At 29.5% G+C, this 17,882-nt stretch overlaps 1 long non-coding RNA gene across 1 annotated transcript; it reads left to right on the forward strand.

The window, feature by feature from the left end:
- The first annotated feature begins 16,614 nt into the window (after window positions 1-16,614).
- Window positions 16,615-17,321, forward strand: LOC129908445 (uncharacterized). The gene is made up of 2 exons (XR_008771279.1): window positions 16,615-16,928; window positions 17,020-17,321. It is a non-coding gene; the product is annotated as an uncharacterized LOC129908445 (long non-coding RNA).
- The last annotated feature ends 561 nt before the right edge of the window (window positions 17,322-17,882 follow it).

Below are 17,882 nucleotides of genomic sequence, written 5' to 3' on the forward strand. Positions count from 1 at the left end.
CATGTGATATGGGGAGGAAATATTATTTTTGTTTTGTACTTCATGAAAAGAAAACAACCATAATATTGTTGGCCAAAGTTGAATTTTTTGGTGGGGATTAAATGGTTTTTGGGGGTTAAAAGGTATCTTTATAAGGCATTGATAAAAGATATAGAAGAGACTATAAGTGTTGCCAGAAGGGAGCAAATAAATGGGGAAATAAAAGCAATAAATTATTGAATAATGGGAACGTATACGAGCATATGAGGCTATTTGTTATTCTTTCAATGTTAAAGGGTTATATTGCTTAAAGTTTGTATACAAAACTTGATAGTAGGTATAAGTAGCTATATATGAGATCTTGAAACAAAACTATATTTCATTATTTGGGGTGATTTTTTGGTCGTTTTGAAATTTTGCAGTTTATTGATTTTTGGAAAATTCATTGTCTACCTTTATGAAATAGATTTTTCGTTTCGTGAAACAGGAAGAAAAATCTTTGATATTTGTTTTCTAATGTAGAAATGTTTGTGTGTCTTAAAAGGCTGTCTTTACTTTACTCATAAAGCGAAAGAACATAAGGCACGGTAATGGCAATACAGAAGTGATTACAGTTTTGATCTTGACCAGGAACCAATCTTTTATAGAAATTTTGTATGTTTCTCTTTTGCTGCAATGTGCTTTCTTTTCAAATATGTTGGAATTGTAGTTATCAGCTTGTTATGCCACTTGTTTTGCCACTTACCATTAAGCTTTTTCATCTAATTTGAGGCTTTTAAGAGGTGTTCTGCTAACTTATTTTCACTAAAGACGCTTTAAATCCGTCTTTTATTGAATTCAAGACCGGTCCAATACTTAATTTTTTTTTAAATATGGAATTTTCGTTATTCACAAGTCAATTCCAAATTAGGCTTTTTTGAAAAAAAACTTCGAAAATTAAGAAAAATTGACCAAAAATTTTTGTTTTATCTGAACTATTCCTAGTTTTTAAGAAGCGTAAGGTTTCCACAAATTCTGCAGCTTCATCGAGTTCGTTATAACCGATTTTGATTTCTATTGTACTCGAAAAATTTCCCAAAGAGTTTCTTTCTTTTTCAACATATTAGCATGCCCTGTACTTTATCTTTGCTCTTCTCTCACTGAGGCGGTGATCTACAACAGTTGATTAACCAGAGAAATAGCATATACCCTTTATGGAAAAGTTTGAGGTGTTACTTAGTGTTGCTGGATCCACCTTGTTGATATTTCTATTGCTTTTTACAACAAATTTAGTGTTTTAATTATTCTAAATTATTTCAATTGGCAGAACATAAATTGTGTGTACAAAATTATATGCGTTGCTTTATAAAGTATTGCATCATAAGCTTTTTCCGAAGAAAAAAGTAGCTTGCTACCTTAACTACTACCAACCTACAACAAACACTAATTGATATTTAGTTTTTTTTTGCTTTACAATTTTAATTCAATAGTGAATTGGTGAATAACTATTTATACACCACACTTCATACAAATACATAAATTACTGTCATCAAGAATCTATCTGTACCTATTTTATGTGCATCAAGAAACTATTATGTGATTAAATTACGTAAGAATGCGCATAATTAAAAACATGTTTTTTAATTATGCAAACAGCAATTCTAAGGTCAGGTGGTATAAAACAAATGGTATTGCAGTTAATAACTATTGTCCTGATAGTTAGACAGATTAGTAATAAAAAAGTGTAAGCTGTAAGTATAAAAAGAAAAACAGTTAGAATGATCATTATCTCAGAAATTTTTTTTTGTATTTCCAGCAACAATTAGAAAAGTGAATCGACAAATGAACGAGCAATAATTCTTTTTAAATTATGACCGAGTTAAAGCGTGTCAATGTGTTTAGTCACGATTTATCTTCTAATGAATTAAGACATGAGTTAACAATGTTTGGTTTTGATACACATTTTCCATTCAAATTATTTAAAACATTTTTGTTGCAGAAAGGAATTCTGTTTAAAGTACACATACACATGTCAGGTTAAAAGTTATTGCTGAACTAATGCCTGATTGATCAATTAATGAACATTTTCTAACTTTGTAAGTATATAAAAAATTGTTTCCTGTAATGTTCAGTTTTAACATCCCAAAGCCTGGGGTCGCATACGTTAACGAGTAACTCGTTAACGAAATCTGTTCATTTGGCATGATGTCATACGTACAGCAAACGACTTCGTATTCAACTGAACGGAATGTCATTCGTTTGGTTTGAAGCTTTCGAACAAATTGTTAATGGGTTCAAAAAGTAATGAAAATATAAGAATATCTTATTTTAAAAATAATCAAACTGTTTGAAATCACGAAAACATACATTAGGGCATATATTAACAAAATAAAATTTCACCAAAAGAGTTCAAAGCAACAGCACCAACCCCCAATGATTTAAGAAAAAAATAATTCCTCAAATTAGAATTATATGGAAAAAAAAATTTGATTTTAAAACTAAAACGACGTTATTAGCCAAAAAAATAATAAAACTCTTAAAAAAAATAAAAAAAAAAATTCTTGTCAAAAGTGGGATTCGAACCCATGTCATTTACGCTCCCATATCTTTAGAAGGCAACATTGTTTTTTGAGTCAGGCGCCTCAGACCACTCGGCCACCCTCGCATAGGGGTCGACGAAGTCAAATTTATCAACAATTATGTTTTGGCCTATGCAGTTGTACATTCTACCAAAAATTTCGTTCTGTTTTCTAACGTATGCCGTCATCCCAATCGCTGTGCTCGTTTAATGTATCACGAAATTATCTTTCGTACGTTTGAGGTTTCGTCAACGGATGCGACGATTTGGCCCCTGTATTATTTCAAGTTATATTTGTTTGATTGGCATATTACCAAATATTTTTTCAAAGTTTTCAATACGCAAGAAATAAGCGATTACTTATTGACCATTTAACTGAAGTTGATTTTGGTATATCTAATTTTAAAAACCAAAAGTTGGGGTACCACAAGGCTCTGTTTTGATACCGACTTTGTTTCTCATTTTCATTACCCATCTTTAATTTGAAGTATATAGTTTATTTATTAACTTTTCAAGCTCTCCAATTTCTTTAACTACTTAATTACAAAGTGATTTATAATAATTCACAAGTGCCACAAAACGTCGGTATAACACTTTTTAATTTAGTCTTTAATGATTCTTAAAGAAAATTCAAATAAGGAACCCTGGCAACACTTTTCCCAAAAAAAAAAATTAAGATAACTCCCTAGCCCAGCCATATTCTGATATAAAACTCCAGCCAACAACAAATAATAATTTTATCTACAAAGTTTGTTTTAAGCTGGTTTTCGTGCAACTTAAATACATTAAAGTCACGTGAATGCGACTCATTCACTTAGCCAAACACAAAATTATATTTATGTCGGTATACTGGTACATGTACGTTCATACGAGTATATTGCGCATTTATCATCATCATCTTCATCATCATCATGTCTACTAAAAACCTCAAGGGTATAATATTAAAGTAAGTATAAAATTGAAAAGAAGACAAAAAAACGAGAGATAAAAGTCCAAAGGCAAACTCAAACTCAAACATTCCAAACTATATAAAGTAAAAAGCAAAAATCACGTATATTTCTATCTTTCGGACTACAATGTCCGTCCTGTCAGCTGACATATTGGATTAATCTGTCAGTTAGATGTCATCCCGTAGGCTTCCTCTTCATCTACAAAGGACAAGCCTGATGTATCCTTTGGACATAATAATAGTTTAAGGACGACAATGATGACGACGCATGCAGAGAGTAACGATTTGGAGATTCTGGATTTACGCGGAAAAAGCCGCACAAGTTGTTTCAAATGAACAAAAATGAGTGACTGGCAACCAACACCACGTGGTCTGGGCCAGTCCCCACTATTTTCAGCTTATAGCTTTTTCACTAACTTCACACAGAGAAGCAGAGTATAGGTGAAGTGTCAAAATCCAAAAGCAAAAGTGTGAGCTTTTTATAAATGAAAAGCTAACATTAGCGCGAAATGTCATTTATGATTGTGTGTTGTGACTCTGAATAGCCAAGCTCCTAATTTTGATGGTGTGAGTGTTTGACAAGTTAGATGGGATTTTTGGGGGCTAAAGGGGGTAAATCTACTGTTTGTATTCGTGAATTACCCGTTCGTTAGTGGAGATCCGATGGTGATAAACTAAAGACAGAAAGGGGGAGACAAACGCTGCTGGCATCAGCAGAACATTGAGAATAAGCATTTTGCATGTGTAGTGTGATGGTGTAACACCAACACTCATGCACATGTAGAGCGCTATTAATACACCAGCATACGTTTGGACTTTTGGCATAGCATAATGTAATAGCGGTAGTACGTGCGGCGCAATAATGGCAAATTGCCGTTGCACCACCATTAGTTTACCTGCTCCTAGATATAACTATAGAGTACTTACTCTCCTCTCTGTGTAAGGGTATTTGTGTAGTGTATAGGGTGTAATTTGGTGCAGATTGGGGCAGGAGGTCGATTTGTCAGCACCCACGAAGAAAATAAAGAAAAAACATTACAAACGGCAAGCTTTCATTTGTTTTACTTTGACTGATTAAGCTTTTCTAACAAAATAAAAATAGAAAAAAAAGAGGTAGACTTGGAGCCAGTAAGTAATAAGTCATTTTAGGGTGCAACTGTCAAACTTCAAAAAACTCGACTTTTGAGATTAGTGTGTTTGAACTTGTTTTTGTTTTATTTTGAAAAATTAAGGAATTTCCTGTGCCTTTTAGAACTTGGAACTTGGAACCGGCCTACACAAATTTAAAAAAAAAATCTATTTAAAATTAAATAAACAAGAAAAAGGCAAAATTGGGTGACGATGTATAAAAATAAATAAAATTATTGGGGAACGTGACAAAGATTATAATGTTTTTTTTTTTTTTTTTGATTTGACATACTACATGTTGGAGGGCTAGGTATTTTTTCTTATGGACTATTGGAATATTTTGTGGGCGTTGTGGGGAAGATTTATTATAATATTTATGTTGAAAGATTTACCGGTAGGTTGAAATTTTTTTTTAACTTGTCATACTTAGACAAATCGGATTAAATGCGTTTTGTTAGGGGTTTGTTTTCATTGCCATTTTACAAATAAAATTCAAATAGGGGTTTGATGGGCTTGACATGCTTACATACAGACATATAATTTTTTTTTATTACATTATGTATGTCTAGAAATTAATAATTGCTTTATTTAGGTACTACTAAAACCATAAAATTATTTATATGTACATATTTCATTTGGGAATATTTTTCTGAACCAAACATATTTTATTTTATTTTCTGTTTATTAACACGCGTGCAAGAGTTATGATCACTATGTTTTGAAATGTGTGTTTTTACACGATGAATAAGTGTTTAAAAAAATGAAGGGACAAATTTTAGTAAACTGCTGGATTTGTACATTGGTATTGAATATTGAGAGTTATAGATGAAATCGTACATTCGTGAAGTACGATTAACAAATCAACCTCTATATACTTACGGTTATTTTTTTCAAAGTAAGGCCCACCTGTCTAGTGGAGATTTTTACCAGGTGAACTTGTTTTCTCGTCAGATCAAAAGTAGAGTAAGGTCGGTGAATTTGAACCACCAATCATATTTTTTTTTTTTTTTTTTTTTTTTTTTTTTTTAATAATTTAACTATATATAAATATATAATTTAAGGTAGAGGTTTTTAGAAATTTCACAAAAAGTACATTTAATTGAAAACTATAAACTAACAGGCCATCAAATTCTGAGAGCTTTATATTTTTTTTTCAGCATAACTCGGACAAAATTTGGGACACCCTGTATATTAAAGTTTTCAAAAAATTTGGTATTTTACTAAAAATAAAATATTATTTGAAACTAACAAATAAAGTTTCAAGAAACTTCAATTATCGGTTTAATTGATTGATTTTTTTTTAAATTTTAAAATAACTAATACTCAAACAATTTTGTGCAACAAATTTCATTGAAATCGGTATTTAACCATTTGCTGCTATCCATATACAAAACATACATACAGACGGTCAGATACATATTTTGCAGGTTAGGAGTTGTTTTAACTTGATTTTTTAAAATAACAGCAGTATGAACAATTTTTCTACAACAATCCTCGATATCTCCATAACAAAACCGCCACTTGCTACATATTTAAAATTTAGCTATATAAATTGACTAATAATCTCCCACTTAAAATTTAATACACTTACTGATAGTCTTTAAAAGCCTATCTCTAAAAACATATTCTTTTTTTTTTATTTTATATTTCTGATATAGGAAATTAATACCTACACACAATTTTCGTCATAGTTAAGCTCTGCCTATAACACTGGTTTACAAAGGTTTTGTTGCCGAAACAAAAATATACTTTTCTGAAGGTTTTCAGTGTGTTGAACTCGAATCCGAAGTCATAAACAACTAATCAGCTCCCGTTTTTGAGATATTACCGTTAGAAAATGCAAAAAAACGTTTTTTTTGATTTCTTCGGACCTTATTCTTTTGTATAAGGAAAATTGTTTGAGAATATTTAGTAACGGTTTCTATAAAAACTGTTTTCCATCTTTCGATAACTGTTTAAATCTTTTCAATATCTTTTGTATTGCCCGAGATATCTTAAAATTAAGTAAGTGGGTTTTTCTTCATATATCATAAAGGAGATAATGACGTCATAAAATTTATAAAAATACCAAACAACTGAGGATATCTCGGGCAATAAAAAAGATATCGGAAAGATTTAAACAGATTTAAAAAGGTGATAAATAGTTCTTATAAAAACCGTTACTAAATATGCTCAAACAATTTTCCTTATATAAAAAAATAAGGTCCGAAGTACTGCATATTCTAACGGTAATATTTCAAAAACGGGAGCTGATTAATTTTTTTTGACTTCGGATTCGAGTTCAGCACACTGAAAACCTTCAGAAAAGTATAATTTTGTTTCGGCAACAAAAAAAAAGTTTAATTTTGTTAACCAGTGTAATCATCCAGCAACTTCATTATTCCTCTAGCTTGCTTTGTTCCATTTAGAATAGCAAGATTGACCTAAATTAATAAATTTAAAAAAATTATGCTACTGCTCTATATACTCTCATCTCAAACTATATAGCCACGCACTGACTTAGTGTTCATTAAAAAGTATTCCCATACTCGTCTATATACCTACTTTATAATCAGAGCCTAAAAGTCTTCAAAAGTGTTCTTTTGTGCACTTGCATTTTCTTTTGATGTTTTTATTATATCACGCACTTGCCTTGTGTATCGAAGATAGTTTTTTTTTTTTTTTCTAAAAAACACGACTCGACCATGTTTCAAGACTCTCATCCCCCAAGACACAACAAACTATATAGTGTAGCTTCTAAATTACCATGGATGTAGTTTTTCTTCACAAACAATACAAAAAAAATCAATTTTAAAGAGTTCCTAGTTGGCAGGCAACTTTATATTACATTATAAATCATGCATGTTCACGTGCTTATCAGTAAGTTTGCAAACATACAATCCGCATCGATTGATTGAACCAGTTATTTATTTTTGATTTATTTATTTGATTTGATGTTGGCCTTAGATATCTAAAAATAATTTTAGAAAGTCTCTATAAATCCAAGTTTAAAATTCAAAATAAGTCCAATCAAAAACTTAACCGTGTCAAAAAATTATTTGTGACTTAAATCAACTAAGTTGGAGTGTTTGATATTGATTATTACTCGTAAAAATACCTAAGTTAATTTTTTTAAATGTAATCAATTGGAATATTTTGTGATAAGTCAAATCAAACCTCTTACATGAATGAAAAAGATAAGCTTAAAAAAAAAAACCGTTCAGTATCCCAATCAGTGTACATAAGGAACTTTACAACAACTTGTTGCACAATTATTATAAATTTTAATTTTAATTATATTAATCTGATGTAACAGATTCGATAACATCAAAGTCGTAATTCATTTATTTATTCTTTATTTGTTTTTAGAATGTGATTCGTTGATGTTTGCATTAAGTGTTTATGCATTTATGCCAATTAACTCTATTAAACCAAGTTTTTAGAATAAAAGTGGAGGGAGGTAAAAACAAGTTATGAGTACCTGCAAAGATAGGTACACGAAAAGGCTGTCTTTCTATCAATTTGTGATTTCATACAGAAAGTTGTCACAAGACGTGGTATTCTTAGAAGAACAACAACTATATTTTTTTTTTTATTTGCTTTGGTTAATGAAGGGGTGATGAATAATAGTTTTTTTTTTTTGTTCTTACAAAGCCGACGACGAGACTGGTCTTTAGACTTATCGTATTTAGTCCAGTAATTTTAGGTTTTATCTGTATTTTATGAAAAATTTTAAACACCTGTGGTATAAAATAAATCTATAGAAACCTAGGTGGCCAACTTTCTTAAAAATATTCTGGTATAAGGAGAATATTTTTAAGAAAGGTGTCTATAGATTTATTTTATACCACAGGTGTTTAAAATTTTTCATAAAATACTTTTTTTACATTTTGCATCAAAAAACAGATTTCAAAATTTTTTTTACGAAAATGTGCAATAGCTATGAAATTTTTAAAGTGTTTATGTACTCATCCAATTATTGTAGAAAATTATAAAAAAAAGAAATAAATAAAATTCATTCATTCGTGGTTGTAGTGAACGAAAACATAAGATGATAAAATTTAAAATACACTGAACGAAAAAAAGTCCATATTTTATGAACTGGTTGCGATAGAACTTTTTTCTATCTGTTTTTAGAACAATCATAAGTGTAGCTATAAACCGTTTTAGGGTTGTCCATTCTCTATTGCACACCCTGTATATTTTCAGACATATTCTAAACAAAAATTCCCAGGGAAATGGTTTCGGGAGAAGGGCCCCAATCGGAAAAATGGCGAAAATTTCCATTTTTGTTTGGTTTCCCCATATTCTTAACAGTTGAGGAACGAAATTCAAGCTAAAAAAATAATGAAATTTCAGGAACTTTTCAGTTAGGAGTTTTTTTTTCAGGAATAGGATTATGACGATTACAACTAAACTTCAACTTTTTGAATCGTTATACCTAAGAAACGGTGGGTCTTAGGAAAAAAAGTGTTATGACACTTTTTATATATAATAATCTGGTCTACAATTCTTGCATTGAAAATTTTTTGATAAGACTTACCGTTTTGCTGAAAATCGTGAAAAACCAGTTTTTGTGACCTTTTGACCCCTATAACTCTTAACGCGGACACGATATCAATGTCGATTTTTCACATCTTCATAACAAAGCCGTCATTAAGCTGTATACCAAAATTCAGCCCAGTAGGAATTTTTCCGCAGATTGGACTTAAAAATGACTAAAATGACTGGGCTAATTGGGAATCACACCCGACGAGGGGGTTAACCACATTTATCAATTAGAATAAAATATGCGGTTTGTACGTTTTGTTGTTTTATTTTATGAGAATGAAGTAATAAAGTAAGTAACTACATCAAAATATTTGATGAATTTGTATTCACTCACTCGATACGATGACGAGATTTTTATTATTTTTTTATATTGTTACTTTAAGTGATGAAAAGCTTTGGTTAAATTGAGAAGTTTTAATTTATTATTCGGTTATTGACTGTCGAATTGGGCTTGGTATTTTTTGTAAAACATGTTACAAAAACTTATGCGTTTTCTAAGAAATGCCTACCGTCCTCGTTTTTTGAAAAAAAAAATATATAAATAAATAAGAAAAGAAAAGAATAAAAAAAATGAACACAAAACTGCATAATATCACTACACCGAACAAAAAAGAGGGGTTGTCAGTTCTAACAATGTAATTAAAAAAAAACGAAAGAAATAAACCTAATTTAAAGTTGGCCACATCCAAAGTACTCTTAGGTTTAAGATTTCAGCCAATGAAGAAAATGCACGCCCATCTCCTATATTTGTTTTAATGTTTACAACATATTTCATATTTCAAGATTAGTTTTAATGTCACAAATCCATAAAATTAAATTTAAGCAAAAATTAAAAAAAAAGTACTTATACACCGTAGTGTACATTTATTTTTATTTTATTAAAAAAATGATTTTTTGAACATTTATTGTAAAATTGCATATAATTTAAGAGATTTATAAGTACAAATATATTTAAAATTATAATTTGACTTTATAAACAAATTTATGAGAAATATGTATAAAAATATATAATTTTGTTTACAATTATTGAAACAAAATTATATATTTTAATATTAAAAGAATAATGTTCGATGGATTGGTCTTATGCATTTAGTATGTGTTTCTGTTACTTTATTTGCTACATAGATTCTGTTTATAAGATTTAGTTTTTGAAATCATTTTTGAACCAACAATCATTTTCAACCAATCCAAAGCTGAAGATGATATCTACAAAACAAAACATTCTTAAAACATTAGTAAAAATATTGTTTATATTAAAGTTTTGTTTGTAAAATTTGTCACGTTATCTCTTTTGAAAGCAAAAATATATTTCAAAACAGTTTCTTGCTATAGAGTTCTCAAAGCGTCTCGAAACACTTTTAGAAAACTTGACATTTTTAGACCATTTAAACAAAGTATTTTCCGACGTTTAATCGGACTCAACTATTGATTTTTGAGGTCACTGATGTAACATGCTCTCCATCATCTTGTGATAGAAATAATGCAAATGTGTTATAAAAAGTTATTTATTTGACTTATGAAGTTAACTTAGCAACTAACTAGAATATGAATTTTGAATACATTGACCCAATTCGATTCCATGTTCTGCCCACCCAAGATTTATTTTTTTATAAAAATATTTCCTCAATAAAACAGAAAACTAAACTACAAGGTTATTTCTTATCAAAAATTATTTTATGTTCAAATATTGAACTCGATGCCGAATGACCCAACTTTTTTCTATTCATTGATAGGCTCAATTAGAACATCCGACTCATCATGATTACTAGAAATCTAATATAGTATTCCGTCTATTTTAAAAGTCAATGTACAATTGATAAGACGACAAAAAATTGTAAACAATTTTTTTTGTTAATAAAAAACAACCAATTCGGTAAAATAAATTTAAAATTTCGGTACGTAGAAACTAAAAAGTAGCAATTCACTGCAAGCATCAGGATAAAGAACAACAACATACGATTTTTTGTTTCTATATCAAATTAAATCCCCAATTTTGTATATTTTGTCCTTATCAAAAACTCTTAATACACAATCTGACCCAGTGGGTAGAAGTTTAAAAGAAAATAATACGCTTATCTTGATTGTTGGAATAATTTTGGTTTGGAAATTTTATTTGGAATCAGGTTGAATAAAAACGTGTTCACCAAGCCTCTTTTACTTTGTTGTTTTTTTTTAATTTGTTTTAGTGAATTGCATAAAAAAAAAGTTATTATTTGATAATACACAAATACAATATATAATCGGACTCAGGTATAAAGTGCGTCTTATCTTTTTGATAAGACAACTTTATATGTGTTCAGATACAATCAACAATTCTGCGTAAATTTTGAAATAATTTTGTTTTTTATCAAATGCAACTTCATGGTCAGACAGCAATTTATTTTTATTTTTGATATTATGTTCATGATTTTTTTTTTTCTTTAAGATTAAAAAAATGTTATTTGAGTTCATTGATACTACGACTGTTTGTTTTATCAGATCAAAAACAAATAGTTGGTACCCGATTTTCAATCTTATTTAAAAAATCAGTAACTTTTCCATAAGAAATAACATTTATTTGTATAGTAACCAAAAATTGTATGCAACAGATATACGATGTCTGCCTCCGAAATATTGTTTTTAAAAATAAAACTAATTGGAAGATAAAATCTGATGATTGGTTTCTTTAGTATTTGCACTAAAGCAACAGTAGAAAAATCAATTTATTAATCTTCGTTGTAGATAAAGAATCTACCAACTAATAGAACTAAAAAAACTTTAAAATCATTTTGAACTGATAAAAGATTTTAACTAAGAATCAATGTCGTTTTAATGTCAAAACTTTAGCAGTGGCGTAGGTTGAACTTTTACTTGGAGAATTATGCATCTGTTTTATGGGGTAACATGAAATATACATAGTTCAACTTCGAGATATGAATAAAACATAATATTATTATAAGAGGCAATAAGAATAAAATGCACGATTGGGTCGAATGTACTTGCTCTTGCAGTTCAAAGCACTTTTATGTTAGTTTACTTGTAGATTTTTAGAGCTGCCTCTATATAAATTTTAAAGAAATTTTGTTTATGTTGGGGATAGAGCAAATTTTTTTTATATGAAACTCTAATTGAAATGTATTTCAAGTTCAATTTTAATGTCTCAAATCCATAAAATTAAATTTAAGCAAAAATTAATTTAAAAAAAAGTACGTATACACCGTAGTGTACATGTTTTTTAATTTATTAAAAAAATGATTTTTTGAACATTTATTGTAAAAATTGTAGGTACATTATAAGTACAAATAAATATAAAATTATAATTTAAATTTGAATTTATACACACATTTATGAGAAATATATGTATAAAAATATATAATTTTGTTTATTATTATTGTAAACAAAATTATATACTTTAATATTAAAAGAATAATGTTCGATGGATCGTTTTGGACTTTTTTTTTGAAAAAAAAAATAAAAAAGCAGTTTCATGGCAATCGCTTTGAATATTACGTCTGCAAAGTTTAATCAAAATCGTTTGAGCAGTTTTCGAGCTGTTTGGTTTTAATTGAAAAATTTGTACGGGAGGTACACTTTCTAAGCGAGATATAAAAAAACAAAGAAAAATATCTTTCAGAATTACATAAAAATCATATGTACCTACCAAATTTGAATGAAATTGACTACCCTTTTAAGCTGTGGAAATGTGTACAGATGAACGCACAGAAGACGTACAGACGTTCAGACGCACGGACAGTCGAACTCCTCCATCATCGTAATGTTGGTTTTGATTAAAACCTCAAATTTTTTTCGACACGAAATAGCCCAGGGAAATTAGTAATTTAAATCGAATTTTTCGCGGGACAAAATTTTTTTCATGGAATGTGTTCGGGTGGTTGTCCTTATCATAAAAGTCAATTTGTTGGGAAAATTGGAGGTTGGGAACAGCCGCCATCTTGGAAAAGAGATTGGTAGCGTTTTTATTGAATAGCTCCATTGTTATTCATTTTAACAGAAAATGACAAAGGTAGGACTTATTAACAATAAAATTATCTAAACAATGATATACAAAACAATTCCGTGAGTTGATTAAATAAAATTTTATAGTTGGTCAAAGTGCGGGTTTGTATCGCAAGGTTGGGACAAAATGACATTTTTTCATATATCTGACGAACTTTTGATTTGTTTGGATAATTCTTCAAGAATGAATTATAGTACTTATAATTACCTATAAAATGAGCCCACAATTGTTATTGTAACCATCGTATTGTAGAAGTAATCTAACTCCGAAACTCTCCATGTACTAGTCAAAAGTGAGAAAAAAGCTAGTTTTTTGCTAGTAGGCCGAGAAAATTTTGGGAGTAGAGGTATAACCATAATATAAGTACGCAGTTTTGCTGCCATACTCGTGTTAATGTCGATTTCAAAGGTCTGACAACTCTAATTTTGGGCTTTATACGGTTTTTGGGGGGTTAAATAACGTAAGTTTTCCAGCTAACGTGAATGGGCTAAATTTATACTATTTGAAATTATAAATATAAAAGCTGATGCTCTATTATTTTTCCTAAATCTGGACACCTTAATCTCGGCTATGGGGTTAATAGAACTCACGATATAAGCTTTTTTAACTAACCATATCAGGCTTTTCAATTCAAATAAACAAACAAAAATCGAAACAAAAAAGCCTCTAAAACATAATCGTATAAACGGCTTATATCTTGAGTTCTATTGGTCACATCCTCAAGATTGGGGTGTCTAGATTTAGGAAAAATAATAGGGAATCAGCTTGTATATTTATAATTTCAAATAGTATAAATTTAGCCCATTCACGTTAACTGGAAAACTTACGTTATTTAACCCCCCAAAACCCGTATAAAGCCCAAAATTAGAGTTGTCAGACCTTTGAAATCGACATTAACACGAGTATGGCAGCAAAACTGCGTACTTATATTTTGGTTATACCTCTACTCCCAAAATTTTCTCGGCCTACTAGCAAAAAACTAGCTTTTTTCTCACTTTTGACTAGTACATGGAGAGTTTCGGAGTTAGATTACTTCTACAATACGATGGTGACAATAACGATTGTGGGCTCATTTTATAGGTAATTATAAGTACTATAATTCATTCTTGAAGAATTATCCAAACAAATCAAAAGTTCGTCAGATATATGAAAAAATGTCATTTTGTCCCAACCTTGCGATACAAACCCGCACTTTGACCAACTATAAAATTTTATTTAATCAACTCACGGAATTGTTTTGTATATCATTGTTTAGATAATTTTATTGTTAATAAGTCCTACCTTTGTCATTTTCTGTTAAAATGAATAACAATGGAGCTATTCAATAAAAACGCTACCAATCTCTTTTCCAAGATGGCGGCTGTTCCCAACCTCCAATTTTCCCAACAAATTGACTTTTATGATAAGGACAACCACCCGAACACATTCCATGAAAAAAATTTTGTCCCGCGAAAAATGCGATTTCATGCCCATATTTTGACTAATTGCCCTGAGCTAAAAGTAAAGCAAGTAAAAAATTATGTTCACATATTTGTTTAAATGTACCTAATCGTAGAAACAGTTACAGAAAAATATTTACTTTTCTCATAATTGGATCTTGTATATTAAATTAAAATTTTTGTATGTATGTAAAAAAAAAAAAAATTACAAAAACAATAAATTTTTGAAACTATATAAACTTTTGTTGAGCATTATTTCATCGTTTTGAATAATTGATGACGAAGAAATCGTCTCCAAGTTGGAAAATCGAGTTTTTTTAGTTGGAAAATCCTTTTGGGCTCAGTATTTTTCGAGTTTTCATTTATGGGGATAGACCACCTTAGGTGCTCTTGAAAAAGTACAATTTTTAGATTTTTTTAATTGAAGGCAGGTATTTACTTTCTTACTTACTATTAATATGCTATTTAATACATGCCCATAAGAAAATATTAAAAAAAGGCCTTTTCTACGGTGAATCTCTGTACGCGCCTTGTATGCATTTGAAGCAACTAATCAAGTTTTCGTTTTTTACTTAAAAATAACCACCTTTAATTGTATATCAAATTTTGTTGTAGGTAATTACTCAAAAATATCGAAAGATTTTTACCAAATTTCAGTTCCACATATGGGAAACTGCTGGATTTTCTCTAGAAGAAACACCTGCTTCCATAAGTTAAATTTATTTTGGGACCAATCTCGTGTGAGAACTTCTTATTTTATGTTTAAGACATTAATTCAGCTGGGACCAAAAATAAAATCAAACTTACGAAAATTGCAGCCTATTTCACACTTTTTGGTTATATGCAACTTCTGTTGTAAACTCTACGCAAATTTTATACACACAGCTTAAAATGTATCCGCATTGTTTGCAAGCTGTTTGCAGCACCAAAATAAATGTGAAATAATTTTTTTCACATAAAACAAATTGGGCATGATTTACCCTATATTTAAAATTTGATTTGCCTTTCTTAATCCACATTCCTATAATTATGCTATGAAGTTCAACACATGAAGTGTATGATGACCATCAAATGATCAGAGAGGTATATTTTTAGGTGTTATGAGAAAATAACAAACAAATATGAGATGCTATTGAAATTTAAATGAGGTGTAACTACGCATTATTTCGGTACCGATTTTTATTTTTCTAATTGGTGACAAATTCATAGATATGTTTTTTTTTTTGCATTTGTAAAAGTTGGTATAACTGTTATGATGATATTTAGAATTTTAACGTTTTGAATTTAATAAAACAAAAAATGATCCATACCATACACATAACACATACACAATAAGAAACAGAGGGGTGCATAAATAGATCAAAAATATGTAGGTTTAGGTACACGAATAAGTAGAAATATGATTTGCATTCATAGGTACCAACAAAGAAAAAGAGGTACGTGCTCGTAAGTACAACAAAACAAAAAACATCTGTTGTTTGTTGTTGAAGAATTTTGCAAGAAAAAAAATAGAAGCGGGAAATAAGATTGGATTGACTCTCATGTAGGTACACAACCTATCACGGATAGATATAGCTGATCGAGAGGCAGATTGCAGATACAGCGAGATGAAGCAATACAATATACAATTGAAACCAGTAAAGGAGATTGATGATAATTAAAGAGATAGCAGCAAGAAACATTTTTATGTGTTTTGTTTCGATTCCATTCTTTGGATATTAAATCAGCTGTGCTGTGATTTGTTTGTATTTGTGAAAGTTGTTTAGTTTTGTAGGGGAGAAATCAGAGTATTCAGTGTTTACATTGTGATACTTTTAATACTTTTTTATGGGAAGGAAATGGTTGAATATTTTCAACAAAAGAAATAGGTACATATAAGTTTTTGTATTATTTTTTATGATCTTATGTAAGTATGAATTATGATGAATATGTTTTGACTCAATGTGATAAAATGGTTTGGAAAAAAAATTCAGAAAAAAATATTATAAATGCCTGATGCATTGATTTGTTTGTTTTTATGAATTAAATCATTTTTATCAAAAAAAAAAAAAAAACTTCAATGGATCGAAACTGGAATTTACGATTTTCTAATAGATTCTAGTGTAAGAACTGGACAGAATTGACATGGGACCACACTGCAGGCATCAGTTTTCGAATACAAAAAGAATTATCAAAATTGGTTGACTTCAAAGTTATGTGGTAACAAACATAAAAAAAAAATACAGACTAATTGACAACCTCCTCCTTTTTGGAAGTCGGTAAAAATAGGAAAAATTCACAGTCTTGCAAACTTCGAATTCTGTTACGACTATAGAAAGCTTAAAAATTTTGAAGTAAGACAAAATATAGGTATGTACTTCGTTCGTAAAATTGATGTTTTTGATACAAAATGAAAGAAGTTCTTACTAAACTCAAAAATGCAATTTTGTGACATTTGCAGAATTACTATTCGAAAAATTGCTATTCGATGAATTTTAATTCGAAGAACTGTTATTCGAAAAAAAATTTCATTGGTGAATTGTTTTCGATAAATTTTCTATGAACTATCAAGCTAGATTCCATATATATCACCAGTAAGGATATAGAAGAATAGTTGGATCGTTGGATGAAGATGCCCAATCATTTTCTCTGAGTTTGTAAACATCAAAAAATGATGAAATTGCTGATAGAACTCAAGAAATAAGTTAAATTTTTTATAAGTTTAATTATTTTGAAAAATCATATAAATTACAGTTCAAACTATTGGCTTGGCTTTGTATTTTAATCAGTACACAAAAATCCTTTCGAAAAATATGGTTTAGTTAAAACTCTATTTTCGAAACAGACAGTTAGATAATATAATTCTAATTTTCAATTAATTTCATCTATGCTGAATCCACCACCTTGCAGAGGACTTTTGATGATAACTTGTCTTTGTCCATATTTTATCATTAAATTAAGAATGCAGACATTAATTTGGCTCCCAATGTGGAACCTGGACGAATGAGAAACTATGCTATCTACATTTATTTCCTGACTAAGTTAAGTTTGTCTATTTTATTTAAATTAACTTAACATTTTTCATAATACTTAAATGTTATAAAATAATAATAGGGTCTATGTTGGGCGTCAAATAGACGAATAATCGATCGATATTTTCTTATAAAATATTAATTAATTTTCATTTAACTACTTTCATACATAAACCACCTGTTACTTGCTGTTTCCAAACATACCATCGGCAACACTTTTTTAATTCTTCATGAGAGAAGAGAGGATCACTTCGTTTACCTTTTTTCTGTGTTCCGCTTCGGCGGCACTTTT

The sequence above is a fragment of the Episyrphus balteatus genome, chromosome 2, assembly GCF_945859705.1.
Source record: "Episyrphus balteatus chromosome 2, idEpiBalt1.1, whole genome shotgun sequence".
NCBI classification, from domain to species: domain Eukaryota; kingdom Metazoa; phylum Arthropoda; class Insecta; order Diptera; family Syrphidae; genus Episyrphus; species Episyrphus balteatus.